Source organism: Sciurus carolinensis, unplaced genomic scaffold (genome assembly GCF_902686445.1).
Source record: "Sciurus carolinensis unplaced genomic scaffold, mSciCar1.2, whole genome shotgun sequence".
NCBI classification, from domain to species: Eukaryota; Metazoa; Chordata; class Mammalia; order Rodentia; family Sciuridae; genus Sciurus; species Sciurus carolinensis.
The window spans coordinates 427,370-442,312 of NW_025920121.1; the positions used below are offsets into that span (position 1 = coordinate 427,370).

General features: G+C 52.5%; 1 pseudogene; it reads right to left on the reverse strand.

Annotated features, from left to right (window-relative positions):
- LOC124973755 (probable RNA-binding protein 19) overlaps positions 1-14,943 on the reverse strand; it is a 554,767-nt pseudogene that overhangs the window by 396,607 nt on the left and 143,217 nt on the right.

The window sequence follows — 14,943 nt, forward strand, 5'->3', positions numbered from 1 at the left end:
AGGGAAAGTGACCAGAGGCCAGAGGATTTTTAAAATGTTATTAAGACATGTTGGACCTCATTGAAGGAAAAATTAGTGAAATGTCTTGTAAAAGCAGTTCCAATTAAGAGTTCTAAAAGAGTGTCATATCTGGTTTGACCAGATGTATGATGGCTACTTCACCCCAGTATCATTGGAAGCACATTATCTGGCTGTTGTTCCAACATACAATCTGAGTTTCTCCAAGAAAAGCAGAAGAGGAGGAGGGAAATCCTACAGTGACTTCTTATTAGAGGTTAGCCAGGAAACCCATGGTGCTGCCCAGCCCCCACACACAGGCCCAGAGCTCTCTTTCTGAGCAGGGAGGAAGCAATAAGCATCTAGCAAGAGCCTCCCAGCTCCTGGGTTTTCCTCCCCGCTGGGTTGAACAATGAGATTTTTTCCATCATTATTTCAAATGTTTTTCACAAGCTTGATTTTAAAAGGGAAAATTCCCCACCATATTTTTGGTCTGATTATCAGATGATGATGATGAACACTAGATTGATAAGAGTCACTTGAGACCTGAGCTCTTGTGTATAATAGCTACTCCAATTACCAGGCACGGCGGAACTACTATTGATCCCTGCTCACACTGGGCAATAACTGAGCATTTTCCACTTCTTTAAAGTGCTGTTAGCCAAAAAAACCCATCAGAGGAAAGCAGTAAATTTTCCTTTAAACACAGCTCAATACAATAAACAGCACACACTGAAAGTTCAGAGTTCTCCAATCTCAGTCAAACAAGTAACTACCTGCCACAAACACAGATAACTTCCTGCTGCTAAATGGTTCATTATGGAACCAGTGCAGAGGAGGTCATCGGCTCTGTGACCCTAGCCACCCCACAGTCACACTAAGGAAAGTGTCCTTCACTCCATTTTCTTCCAGGGGTTTTAAACGGGGAGGGGGCAGAGGGTGGAGGTCACCACCCCCAGAGGTGCATTTCTCTGAGCCTCTGGCCAAGCCTCCAACTCCGGCATGGCAGATGCTGCTTGCATGGGATTGGAGACCTGCAGTCATGGCCCCTCTGATGGGGTTGGTGTTGGGTTGTGTCCTAGGATGCTGCTCCAGGGCTGCTCCAGGGCTGCTCCCTCCTGGCATCTGCCTGGTCAGTGACAAACGGGGGCTCTTCTCCTGCTGGGCCCAGCTTTTGTTGTGGATCCAGGGCAATCTCAGAACATAAACCTAGAGAAATTGACAAATAAGAAAATCAGCCCATCACCTCAACGCTAATCTCGAGTGCCATCAGCAGTTAGCCAAAGGGCTGAGCGCAGAGGCCTGGGGTCAGGTCGAGTGAACTACAAGTCAATGGAAAGCGGTCTCCATTATTTGTTTTCCCATATTTCCCCCACTGTGGGTAGTTTCAGGCTTTATTGTTCAAAAAACCCAGAATTTTTCAAACAAAGGTCATTGTTCCATGGCCAAGGTCTGCCTTGAGCCTGGACTTAGCTCCCTCACTGACCCCCGGGCATTGACAAGTGGGAGCTGTGGTCAGGGACATGCAGACCCCAGTAAAACCCCCAGAACAAAGGGGGAAGGAGGGAGGGGACAGCAGCTGAGGATGGAGGATGGTGCAGAGGGGAGGTCAAAGCAGGCCTGGAGCCAGTCTTCTTCAGACCTCCATGTACCCGACCCTCTCGTCATTGATCCCACACACATTTGTCTGTTGGGATCACAAAAGATTCATCCTTGCCATTCAGTTGCTGCAGCTGAGCAGCAAAGCTGAGCAGGTAACACGGGTTTCCTCTGTGAAGTGGCTGTGAAGTGGGGCCCAGGTGGGAGGTGTGGAACTTGAGGGTCTTACCCTCAGCATGGGATCCAGGAGGCCCTGTGGGGACCTTGACCCCACTGGGAAGGGCAAGTGGAGTGAGCCAGCTGGGGGAGGCCAGGCATGGTGCACGGGAAGGTGTGGCAGAGAAGCGGGGAGAGCCAGGCCCCGGGCAGGGACTGGAGGGGACACTCAGCAGCACCACAGGGGCCAAGGGCAGGAAGCAGCCTGGGTGCCCGACCATGGATGCGTGATGATGTGGTCTGGTGACAGTGGGATGTTATTCGGCCTTAAAAGGAAGGACACCTGACAGAGGCACTTTCTACCCCCACCAGTTTCCTGCTCACTGTGGCCTTCTGAGGCCTGGCATGCTACTGGCCCTTCCTCCAGCCACCAAATGCAGTTCCAGGCACTTGAGTACAAACACTGTTGCCCAGCCAGAAGGAGGTGGAGCTGGGTTTGCATCAAGTGCACAGCCTGGGAAGGCCGGTGAGGCCTTCAGTCAGAGGCCTTCCATGGCCAGCATGCCAGCTCCAGGACAGGGGTGAGGGGATATCACAGACAGGCAGCCTGGCACTTGGACTGGCAAAGGAGCCAAGAGATTCAGGAGTTTGCCATCCAAATGGGGCGTATCCCACTGCTGCAGCTCCAGCTTGACTGCCTCTCGGGGAGAGACATGCTGTAGGAAACAACTGCAAGAGGAGAGGAGGAAAAGACAGTGACACTTGCTTCCATGCACTAGTTTGATCAAGTTGGCAAAACGGTCAAGTGTCAGCAATCCCACTCGTGAATGACCTAATGGGTGGTAACAAGTCATACGTGATTCAACTTGTAGTTGAAATCCAGTTCTCCCACCAAATAGACTTTCGTCCTCATAAACTCCAGCAACACGGAAACCTTTTTAAGCACTTCCATTCATAATCATGATGTGGAGCCAGGGAGGTGAACAGGCCAAACACTGCCTCTTGGAGTCCTACAGATGGAGACCTATTCTCTAGAGTTTGGGGGAAGTTCAGGTGGACCATCCAACAATGCTGTGACATGGTGGTTCTGTAATTGGACTCCACACAGTGCCCTCAGGGACAGAGGACACCCTCAAGGGTGCCAAGGCCAGGGGTGCTGGATCCATGCATGTGTCTGGTATTGGGGACCCACCAGGGCATCTGGGCTTTTACAAGTTTCTATGCAGGACACCAGCTAAGAGCCCCCATGGAACTGGTCTTCCAGGAGGGACACATGCCCTGCTTTGGTTCCCTGTGTCATGCATGTGATGGTGTAGATGTGAGGTGTCCCCAAGAGCTCATGTGTGAGACAAGGCAAGACAGTTCAGAGGTAGCTTATGAGCTGTGTCCCCATCAGCACATTGATGCTCTGCTGTGGACTGACTGGGTGGTAACTGCAGGTCGGCAGTGTGCAGCTGGAGGAAGTAGGTCATGGGGCTGTGAGCTGAGGGTTTATATTTTGTCCCTGGTGAGTGGCACACACTCTCTCTCTTTGCTCCCTGGTTCCATAATCAGAGCTTCTTTCCTCCAGCATTCTCTCCTGCCATGATTTCTGCCTCATTTCAGGCCCAGAGCAATGGAGTCAGCCATTTATGGACTGAGCCCTCTGAAACTGTGAGCCAAAATAAACTTCCTCCTCTAATTGTTCTTGTTGGGAGCATTGATCATAGCCACACAATCTTGACTAAAATAGCACCTCATTGATGCAAGCATGCCTACCGTTAAAAAGCAAATTAGTGAATGATAACTGTGAGCTTAGCATGTTCTCTAAAACTAACACCTCCTGTACTTCCAAAAATCTTGAACTTCTGTGGATGCATTGGAGAGCAATTTGAAGAACTGTGCCTTGCTGTGAAGAAGCTGGGGAGGGGAGTGTAGCTCCTGTGGGCCACACAGGAATCCAGGGACTCACCGAAGGTGGGCAGGGAGCTCACAGGACTGGCTTGCCCCACGCACCACCCACCAGTCAGGCCTGGTTCTAAGGCTCCCTGGTGCAGCCAGGAAGGAGGCCAGCAGCCACTGGGACCTCACAGAAGACTGCATTCCTAAGTAGAGGACCACAGAGACACAGGTGGCAACAGCATGTCTGGGGAGGAAATGAGTACAAAAAAGGGTTCTGGGTGTGACTGAGGACACCTGAATGGAGGCTCTGACCCTGATATCTCCCAGGGAGGCTGCAGCCAGCTGTCCTGGGTGGATGCTTCCTCTATACATGAGAATGGAGACCTCACAGCACATGGGGAATCAGGTGTGGTTCCCAAGGTCGAGTTCACTAACCCATGCAGATCTGTGTCTACTTCCATGTCAGCAGCCTTCTGAGAGTCCTACTCTCCTACTCTGGCCTCTTGGGTCCCTCCTGAGCTTCTTGCCACTAGGAGTCCTGGCAGCCCTGAGGGCCTCCTCAAGTCCTGCACCTTCAATTTAGCATACTTGGGTCAGGATCATGGAAGGCCAGAACCAGTGGGGAAATCAGGATGCCTCCTATTGCTGACCCTCCTCCCAGGTCACCGAGGCTGTCACTGCTCATACCAAGGGCAGGGCACTGGGCAGAGCCTCACCCAGGTCACAGAATCTGCACAAATCCCTCAGGGGAGGACATGAGCATTACCCCATTTCCTAAATGAGGAAACATGGCCCAGGGGTGAAGGAGGGTTGCTTGGAGAGACAGATCACAGGCAGCCCAGTCTACTCCAGAATCAGTGCTCTCAAACACCCTGGTCTCCACACCAGACTAGTGCAAGTTCTGCACCCAGGCTGCAGGCTGCCCTCTCTGACCCTCCCCAGCAGGTCTCAGAACATCAGGCTTCACCTCCCCACTGGCTGAGAGTTCTACCATCAGCCACACAGTGGTGACCCCATGCTGTCAGACAAGTGCTTTGCTAACTTGTGTTGTTAAAGATTTAATTGTTGCATAGCTGACTCTGTAGACATCACCTGTTTCTGTTAGAAATTACCTGGCAGGCAAGGAGAAAGAGTGACTTCTATCCCATGGCAGGGCGGACCCTGTTCTCAGTCAACATGAGAAGCAGGTGACCTGACAAAGGATTCTCATACCCCCTCTTGGTGTAAGAACCAGTCTTGGAGATATGGCCTGCATGGCAAAAGAGAGTCAGGAGAACTCTTGGAAGATTCAGGAGGCTTTCCTTTACAGAAGCCTTACAGTCAGTAGATGAGACAGGACAGGTTGACTGTCACCCTTTTTTAACCCTAATGGAAGCAAGGAGTAAGATGTCACCAACTCAAGGACAGCCCCACCCCACACACCCAACAATGGAAGACCGTGTTGTCACCTCACCACCCTGTGACCAAACTCTCAGGGTTCTCAACCTGGCCCTCCTGGCAGGTGGGGTGGCAAAATTCTGGGCCCCTCAACCCGAGCGCAGATGTCACCACACAACTCCACCAGCTCACCTGGTGGAGACAGAAACCAGACAGGAAGGCCAAGTAAGAGACTGAAAGCACCAGGCGTCAAGGTACATGAGCAACCACCCTTGTGACGGCCTGCACAGAGTGGAGAGGGGTGAACTGGTGGATGGAGGACATCCCAATGCCCTTGCCTCGCCATGCAGCCCAGAAAGCAGCCCCACGCAATTGGATGCTTTGCTCATTAGGACCACATCACTGATGGCACCATGAGAGAAATGACAAATTAGCAATTGCATGGCACCAGCATAATACTATCATTAGTATCACCAAGTCAGCAAAATCCAGCCTGCAGCAACTCCGCTTCCCATTCTGCCCCAAGACTGGCCATCAATGTGGTTTTATGTGCCTGGTACTAATCACTAAAATCAGATAATATGCAAGGTTAATGACTGCCAGTCTGAGGTGGTATCTAAGATCTGATAAGGACACCCCATGCGACTGCAGTTCCCTGCATGATGTCCCAACCTAGAAGAAAGGAAGGGAGGAAATCGATGCTCCTGGCAATCATAATCCATCCCCCCAGGCAACAAATAAATTGGCCCTTCATTTCCCATTCACATTCCAGTTAATAAATAGTTCAGACATGGGCCATCCTGATGGAGAAGGAGTGACCATTGTCCACCTGACGTGCCCATGGAGATTTATGCCGTCCCCACACAGGGACCTGGCCGGGGCTCCATGATTACCTTGCTGACTTCTTGAGAGAGACAGAAACAGTGTGCATGGCCTTCTGATGAGGACTTTGTGTCATGTGTATCAAGGTCTCAAACTCAGAGCTGCCCTCCTCAGAGGAGCTCTCACTGTCCTGACCTCTGGCCAGATGAACCCCAGTGAGGGCCCCTTTTGAATCAGGTCCTGCTGTGGTTTAGTCACCTCTTCTCTGAATAAAACAGTTCCCCATCCCTGCCCTCGCAGACTATCCTTTTCAAGATAGCTTTATTGAGGTGTCGTCAACATGTAAGAGTCACATATAGAGTATGCATACTCTGACACAACGTGCATGATTAATGTGTCTATCAGCTCTGTGCAGCTACCAAGCAGGGCGCTGGAGTCTCACCTAGGCTCTGGCCTCCTGGCGAATGTCACACCCAGGCCGGAGGTTCCCCTCCTGGTAACTGCCCCATGCAGCAGCTCTGCTTGGGTCCCACCATGACTGATTCCATTCAATCTTAGGCCCCTCAAAGAAAAAAGTGAAAAAGAAAATTGAGTTTTCTAGTGGAGCTGAACACTAATTTCAACCTCAGAAGTCATCATCGATACCGATCCATAGGTGGCCCTTTGTAGCTGGGAGTGAACCTCGTGGAGCATTCTTTCTGAGATTAATAAGAAAATGGGCCTCTGCACAGAAGACAAGTCTCCCCAGGGGCCGTCTCACTGGGCTTCCATTTTCAGGGATTTATGGGGTGCTCCCATTGCATGGGTCTGATGACTGCTCGACCTGTTTCCAGGACCTTCTCTGGGTGAGGCATGGCCTCCAGGCCGAGACAGGAGGACAGAGCCTGCTGCCCACCACCCTGAGCCACCTCCTGTTCTTCCACTAGCCTGGCGAGTGAGGACCAGGGACCCTGGTGCTGCAGTCATGACCCACACTGCACACACTTACACAGCAGTCACTTCTTGGTGGCCCTGATGGCTCAGAAATACCAGAAAGAACAGCAGCCAGGCAGTGACACACCCTCCCTCCAAGCCCCCCAGGCAAGCAAAGGGACAGAGGTGCAGCTGTGACTTCTCTCTTCACCATCCAGCAGGAGAAAAACCCAAGGCTCCTCTGTCCTTGAAACCAAGGCAGGATGGTTCCTGGCAAGTATCCTTCTGAGGTGGCTGCTGGTGGTCAAGGGTACATGCTCCAGAGGCAGCTGAGGACCAGCAGGGATGGGGTCCCACCTTGGCGCTATGGGCGAGAACAACTCAGACACCTGGGACCACCCCAGCACCCAGAAGCTGTCAGGAGAAGCCCACTTGGGGCTGTCTCCACAGGCCTCAGCACACCCTGCATGATGGATCAAGGCATACCTGGAGATAAGGACCATTCTGCATAAGAGCAAAGGGGTCTGCTGCCAGGGAGGAGGGCCCACGGAGCTCTCCATGATGCCTTCACATGGTCCCACAGGGAAATGAAAGCCAGGTCTTGGAATCATCTGGAATCCTGTTAGAACACAGCTGACCTGGTTCGTAGGTCTTGGAGGAACTGGACAGTGTGCATTTCTAAGTAGTCCCAGTGGATACCACTTTTCAGTCTTCAAGAAGCTAACAGTGTCCCCAGGTGAAAAGATGGACCATACTGACAGAAGACATGATCCACAGCACTGGAGGGACCCCTGAGAACCTGGAGCTTCAGTCCCAATTCCCGGGGGGCTGCCTCAGACCAGACGATGTGCTAGTGTGGAAGCAGACTCAGGGTTTCTGAGGTGGGGCAAGACCAGGGTGGGGCTCCAAGGAGAGGGACCCTGCTTCACTGAAGGACCCAGCTGCTCACAGGTGTGGCCATTGAAGCATAGCCTGGGTTCCCCCAGGGCAGGAAGGCACTGTGGTGGAGGTCAGTCCTTGCAGGCAGCATGGAGTCTTGTGGCAGGGCTGTGGACGGAGGGACAGACCTGGGCCCCATATCCATCAGGACCGGTTCCAGCCCTCAGATGCCAGCATTCACCAAACACATCTCTGCCCTCCACATCCCACGCTGTCTTCTAAGGTGAACTGATAAGTTAACTTCAGCAAAAGGTGGACCTTGGCCTGCCAGGAGCCTGGGTCACCCACCAGCAGCTCCTCATCCCAGACCCAGGCTTGTCCCCAGGACCAGCCCCGGTGTCACCTGTTTGACACCTGACTTTGCAATAAAAAGGATGGAAGCAGAGATCACCTGCCCCCACCCACCAAGAGAAGACAGGCCCCCAAGGAGAGAGACTGCCTTCTCGAGACTCAGGTAAGAAAGCTCTCGAGAATCATCCCAAGTCTCCATTCACAACGCCTTTCAGGTCTAATTTGTGTTAATTCAATTAAGGGTGTGTAATTTAGCTGTCACTGAAGTCAAATGAAAAGAAAAATGTAAATTAATGCAAAGACTGAAGATTAGGTGTGTAGAATTCAAGAAATTTTTAAAAGTTAGTTTTCCTCCTATAGTGAGAATTCATTAAGACAGAGGGAGGGAGGAAAAAGAAAGAACTGGGTATGGCCCTTCCTTTGAAATTTTTTTTTTGTACAAAAGGATTAAAAATCAGCTACGTGACAAAATGTAAGTAGGCAAACACATAGTCAGAATCTGTTGTTGCTGGTCTCCTGATTTATGCTCTTAACCTTTACTTTGTGTGTATCAAGAGCTCGGCTCTTACAACATATCATAATGGCACCTTTTATTTAGCATCACACTGTGTCCAAAACTCTTACCCAACAAAGCCCGGTGTGGACGGGCCGCCTGCCTCCCACAGAAACATCCACAGTGGTGGCCACGCCCTCTGTCTCTCGCCTCACACCCCTCATTCAACAGGCTCTGTGAGAAGCAGGGCAGTGAAGGGGACGCTTCCCTGAGGTGCCTCCCATGAGTGGAAGACACCCCCTGGGCTTCACAGCTGGTCTAGCTGCCCAGACAGTCTGGGGGAGCTGCTGCCCGAGGCTCAGACTAGTGACAAGTCAGCCATGAGTGGGAAAGGAGCCCTGTGGAAGTGTGCCCCAGGGAGCAGGTGTGTCACACTGTCCTCCTCTCCTGGTGGACTGAGCTGGCTCATTCCCTCACACCCAGAGCCAAGAGGAGTGCCTGGCCCCTGTAGGTACTCTGAAAATTCTAACTACTCAAGGAGAGAGCTCACTGAGTTCTTGCAGAGTACCTGAGAGCTGCCAACCCCCTGTCATACTGCTGAAGACACTGAGTTTGACTGGGTTAGGTGGTAGGTCCAAAGACAGCCTCCAAGAAACCACAGAGGCAGACTCAATGGCAGCTCTGCCTGAGCTCCCAACTTGGGACTAGTCAGCAGGCAGAGGGTCCCTTGCCCCAGGGTCCTGAGCTGAGATATGGAAGACAGACAAGAAAGGCTGGTGGAGACAGGCTGTGAAGTCAAGGGAGGCCCTGTGGCACCACCAGCCCAGCAGCCAGCAGAGGCCAGGCCGGCCATAGTCTATGACCAGGTGAGCCAGGAGTGTGACAGTCCACTCTGGAATCTGAGGCTGGCCAGCACCCCTGTGCTGGGCCATGAATCTGCATTTGGTTTCAGAGGTGAGGCCAGCCCTGCGGGGACCAGAGCCAGGTTGGCAAGAGGCAAAAGTGTTCACAATGACCACATGGATAAGGACAGACAGAAGCAGGGAGGCCACCAGCATTCCCAAAACAGCACAATGAGGGCTTGGCTGGGGGCTGGCAGGCCAGGACAGATTGCTTTAATGAATAAAATTTGACAGGTCGAATATGCCATGGCCGCTGTCTTGTGCTAACAAGACTGTAAACCTTGAGTCTCTGTGACGTGGAGCTGGGCGTCCTTGCTGCCTCAGCCCAGCCTTGCAGGGGCCACCCCAGAGTATGCTTCTCAAGGTGGGATGTCTTCTCTCCCGCTCTGCCCCCGTGAGGTCCCAGCCCCCTCACAGGCTCCATGGCCACCCTGACACCATTCCTTTGAGCGTCAACCTCGGGGTGGATTGCAAGCTCCCACTCAGAGTCTGCAGTCATGCGTGGCAGGCCTGGTGAGACCTGGCGGCTTAGCCTGTGCACTCCTGCCTCCTGCCCTGGCCAGCAGCTCAGGCAGCAGGACGGCTTCTGCTCTGAAGCCCACTCTGTCTACTCTGAAACTGGACTCCCAAGATGCTCTCTTCCCCATTTATCTTTTGGGCACAGGGGCATAGGAAGAATGCAAATTAAATTCAAAATGCCATTTTCTGTGATAGTACACTTACTAATTTCCACACAAAGGAGCCAGGAAATGCAGAAGAGGAGCCTTTGCCTGCATCAGCCCCCTCAGCTCAGGCACTGCCTATTAAACCATCATTTCAAATACCTTGCGATGTGGAGGCTCCTGGTCATATGACAGCCTGCTCCACTCAACTCCCGTTGTTCGCTCATTCCTAAACACATGGCATTATTGTATGTTTATGTTCAGAGAATAACACATATCCACAGGGCAATGGGAGGAGGTGGTGCTGCAATGAATATGCAACCTGCTAAAAACCAGAATCTGAAATCTCGTGAGGAGTTGACTACGTGTGCACACAGAAAGAGCCAGTACTGGTTCTTTTGGTAAACAGTAACTTCCTAATGTTTGTTTAAATTATGACTTGATTACAAAGGGAAAAGAACACACTCACAAAGCAGATGCATCTGCCCAAGTACACAGTAGGTCCTCAAAAGTGCTGAATGAACATGTTCAGAAACACTAGGGTAGGGAGGGAGTCCACACAGGTCTCACCTGAGCTGCCTTTGCCCACTGCCCGCTTGCCCCGGGCCACTGCCACCCACATGACACTCAGGCTGCTGGGAACTGCTGCTAGAGGCTCAGCCTGTGCTTTGATGCAGGATTCACAATGGGAAGTTCAAGCCCATGAGGGCATCACCATCTCCTTCCCCTCTGAACTCAAAACCAAAACAAATGTGTGGTTACAAGGCAAGTGGCCCATCTCTCCCCAGTTGGGATCTTCAAAAAGTTGTTTCCCCCAAGAACTCAATTAACAAGCTTACCTGTCACTTATCAACTGACCACATGGGTAGCCTGCAGTGTAGAAAGCAGGTGGCAACCTGCTGGGTAATAACCCAGGGAAAAATACCCCATTAGCCCTGTGGGACTCTTCATGGCAAACAGCCCAGTCTGCACTGCAGGCTGCAGACAGCTTTTGGCTCAGCAGTGTGTGCACGGGTTGGGGTGAGTTCACTCCCCTGAGACAAGGGCTCCACACAGGCCAGTAAACAGCTGAGCCAAGGTCAAGGTGAAGGGGAGTCTGAAGCTGACAACAGCAGTGGCAGTGATACAGATGTGCCGTGGGGAAGGCGGTGCACACAGCACCTGGGAGGCAAGAGAAGAAACACAAAGCTGGGCTGGGAGCCCACAGACCACCAGCAAGAGTGGCCAAGGGCTTGCCGACACAGGAGCAGGGCAGTTGCTCCATGTCAGGGAGAGCTTGCTGGGCACTTCTCTTACTTACAGGTAGGAAGTCATCTCACACTCCCAGACTCCACAGCATCAGGGTGCCATGTGCCCTTAGGGACCACAGGACTGACCAGCCTGTTCTCACCACCCAGCTGAAGTCTGCAGAGGGCAGAAGCACCCCAGGGGACTGTCCTCCTCCTTCAGACCCTCACGGCTTGGGGTACTCTGCGGCCGTGTGGCCTTCTGAGTCAGCCCCCTACCCAGGCCGAGTATAGGTCACGGCCCCTCACTTTGCTTCCTGCCTCCTCAGCATCTCCACAGAGCACTGCTGCTGATGTCAATGGCAAGTCACCAGACGGATCTGTGAAGGCTGATTACCCGACCCTCACTCAGGAGCTTCCCCGGACAGAGGTTTCAGCCATCAGGCAGGACCTGAGCTCTAGAGCTACGCTGTCCAAGGAGACGGGCACTGCTGACTCGCAGCGGAGCCCAGCAGAGTGGCCTGGCCCAGGTGACATGTTCTGATGTGTAACTAACATACCAGAGTTCAAAGGCAGTGTGGACAGAGAGAACACAAGTCATCTCACTGTCTCTCTGGGATTTTCACTCAGTGACATGTTGCCCTCAAGTGACACTGGTCTGAGGAACCCGCCTGTGCTTGGCTCTGCCTGACATGGGAGTCCCTGCTGCTCAAGCCCCTTGGCCTCTGGAAACTTCTCCCAGAGATTATGCTGGGCACACTGTGCCCCTCCTGCTGGAGCTGAGTCCTGGGGTCTGGAGGAGGTCGCATGCTTGCCTTGGGGCTATTGTCTCCTGGGACCACTGCGACAAAAGTCCAAAATATGAGTGGCCACAAACAACAGAAAAGCATCCCTTCACAGTTCTGGGTCAGAACTCCAAGGTCACAGCTGGCTGGTGCTCTGGGACCCTGAGGAAGAGTCCAGTACCCCCCGTGCCCTGACTCCAAGTGGCCTCAGCATCCCTCATCTTCCCTCTGTGGATTTTGGTCCAAGTTTCCCTCTCATAAGGATACCTGTCATATTGGATTAGGGTCGACCTCAGTGATCACATCTGCAAAGACCCTATTTCCAAATAAGGCATATTCCCAAGTACAAGGTGGGCTTGCTCAGGTCCCACTCTGATCCAGATGACCAAGGACAGCCTTTTTCTGTAAACCCTCCCTCCATCCATGGGGCTTCCTTCCACAGCTTCCTCCAAAGACAAAGATGAGGCTGCACCACAGCCCCAAGGCAGACCCCCACTGCAGGTACTGCATCCGGGACCCACTTGGTGGCTCCCCTCTGGCTCTAGCATGCAGCCAGTGCCTGTCCCTCCCACAGGGTTAAGGAGGGCTCCAGGATTTCTTCCTCACAGCGGCCAGCATGTCTACCAGTGGGAAGTCAAAGATGGAGGTGCTGGCTGCACCCTTGTCCCAACATGTCACCACCCTCCTTCCCTCTCTGGTCACCAGTGGTCATGGGCTTTTCCTAAAGAGTATGTGCAGTCATGGGCCTCCCAAGCCTGAGACTGCCATTACTTATGCCAGGCAGTGGTAACCCAGGAACCCAAGCTGACCTTCAGCTCCCTGGCCTGATGCTGACTGTGGCTCACCGCCAGCACTTACCAAACACTCAGGATTTTCTCTTGTGGCATCTCACTGAATTCTACAGCAGTGGGGAACAGGATCCTGTTTACTGGGGAGGAAGATGAGTGTGGCAAGTCACAAAAGCTGCCTGAGGTGGCCCAGAGGTAGTGGTGATGCTCTTCCCCAGGCCCAGGGACACTGCCCAGGGAAACCCCAATGGACAGCACTGGCCTCCCACAGGGACCATCTGCATTGAATAAGGGCTTGCAGTGTAGAAAGCACAGTCAGGAGCTCCCATCACAGTGCAGGTCACAGACCCTGGTCCCAAGCCCACACAACCCTCGAAATCCACGACCTTTGAGGATATCCTAAACTTCCATAATTTTTTACCTGACAATGTGGTAAAGGTAGACTTCTTGAGGTTTTAGAGGGGTGCACCAAGCTTTTAGAAAGAAGTTTAGGTTTACGTTAGCTTTTACAATGTCCAATAAAAGTCCAACATCTAAATCCAAGGAAAAACATAGACCAGTTGATCACATGGTCTGTGCATCATGCCATCCTGAACTTGGCAAGCCAAGGCCTGAAACAAGCAGACAAAGTCCTGACCTCAACAGGCAGCCCAGGTGGGAGTCACTTGCCAGGTCTCTCTTTAGCCAGTTACCTTGGGTTGATACGAAACAGCCACCTGGAAACTACCAACAAAATAGAGTTTGCTGTGTCTGTTCCCACCACCATGAATTCTGATCCATCCTTGGGTCTGTGCCTGAGATAGGGGGCAGCCAGAGCTTTCACTGGACATCCCTGGAGCAATTGCCTTCTAGGGTCCAGACTCTGAGAGTGATCCTAGATTACTGCATGAACTCATATTTAAATAGCTGCCCTTTTTACACCCTGGATCCTGCTGGGGTTTCAGTGCTGAATGTCCCAGTGGGTATTCACTCAGCTTCAGAGGGAATCGGCTCCTGCTCACAGAGCCCAACCCAGCCTCCCTCCTGTGACTGTCTACCAGCCCTATCACTCAGACCCACCTATGAGGCCATGTGCATCACTGTGACACACGTCTTCCCAGCAGCTGAGTGCAGGGTACAGTGGTCTGCAAGTGGTGTTTGTACAGTCCCCATATGTCCCAAACCCAGAGAAGCCTCCAAAAGCCCTCCCTACATCCCCCATTCTGTTGTCTGAGTCAAAAAAGAGACACATGATTTACATCCCCAACACTTCCATTCCAATCCAAAGTTGATTTCAATGGATTCTTCTCCTTCATTGTGAGTCTTTAAAATAACACCGTACAGGCCTGGGCAGGGAGTGTGGAACCAGGAAAGTGGGGAGAGAACACTGCTAAAGCACCCATGGACAGAAGGGGAGATCCTGGTAAAAAAGAAAATGCAGGGTCCAGGCACAGTGTCTCATGTCTGTCACACAGCCCTTGGGAGGCTGAGGCAGGAGGATGGCAAATTCAAGGCCAACCTGGGCAACTTGGAGAGATCCTGTCTCAAAATAGGAAGTAAAAAGGGCTGGGGTGCACATCAGTGGTAGAGCACCCCTGGTTTCAATGCCCAGTACCAGTGCGGGCAGAGGGGCCTCAGATTTTCTTCACTGTTGACATTAATGCTCTCTCCACTTGTATATAGAGTCAAAAAAAATCTATTTTTTCCCAAACATAAGTAAATAGCCTCTTTTCTAGTGGTAAGTCTCTTCTAGAAAGCGTCTTCAGGGTGTGTGCTCTGCCCACCAGTGAAGGTGTGGACTGGTGCTTGTGGGGTGGAGACAAGAACCACCCCTGAATGGCACAATGTTCGCCCTGATGAGCGCAGCCTCATACCACTCACAGGCAGGAGAATGACCACCGTGACCTTTGACTGTGCTCGGCGATAGTCCTGCAGCAAGAGTCCAGAGCCCAGAGCCCAGAGTCTGGGGTAGGCTCAGTGGTGCTCTCCCAATCCCAGGGGAACCACCTGACCCAAGCCTGGCAAGCACCCTGGAGAGTCAGGTGTGTGGCAAGCTCTCCCCACCCAGCCTCCTATCCACCAGCACTGCTCTGTGGCTCCATCTGCCCCGCGCCTCGTCACTGAGACATTTCCC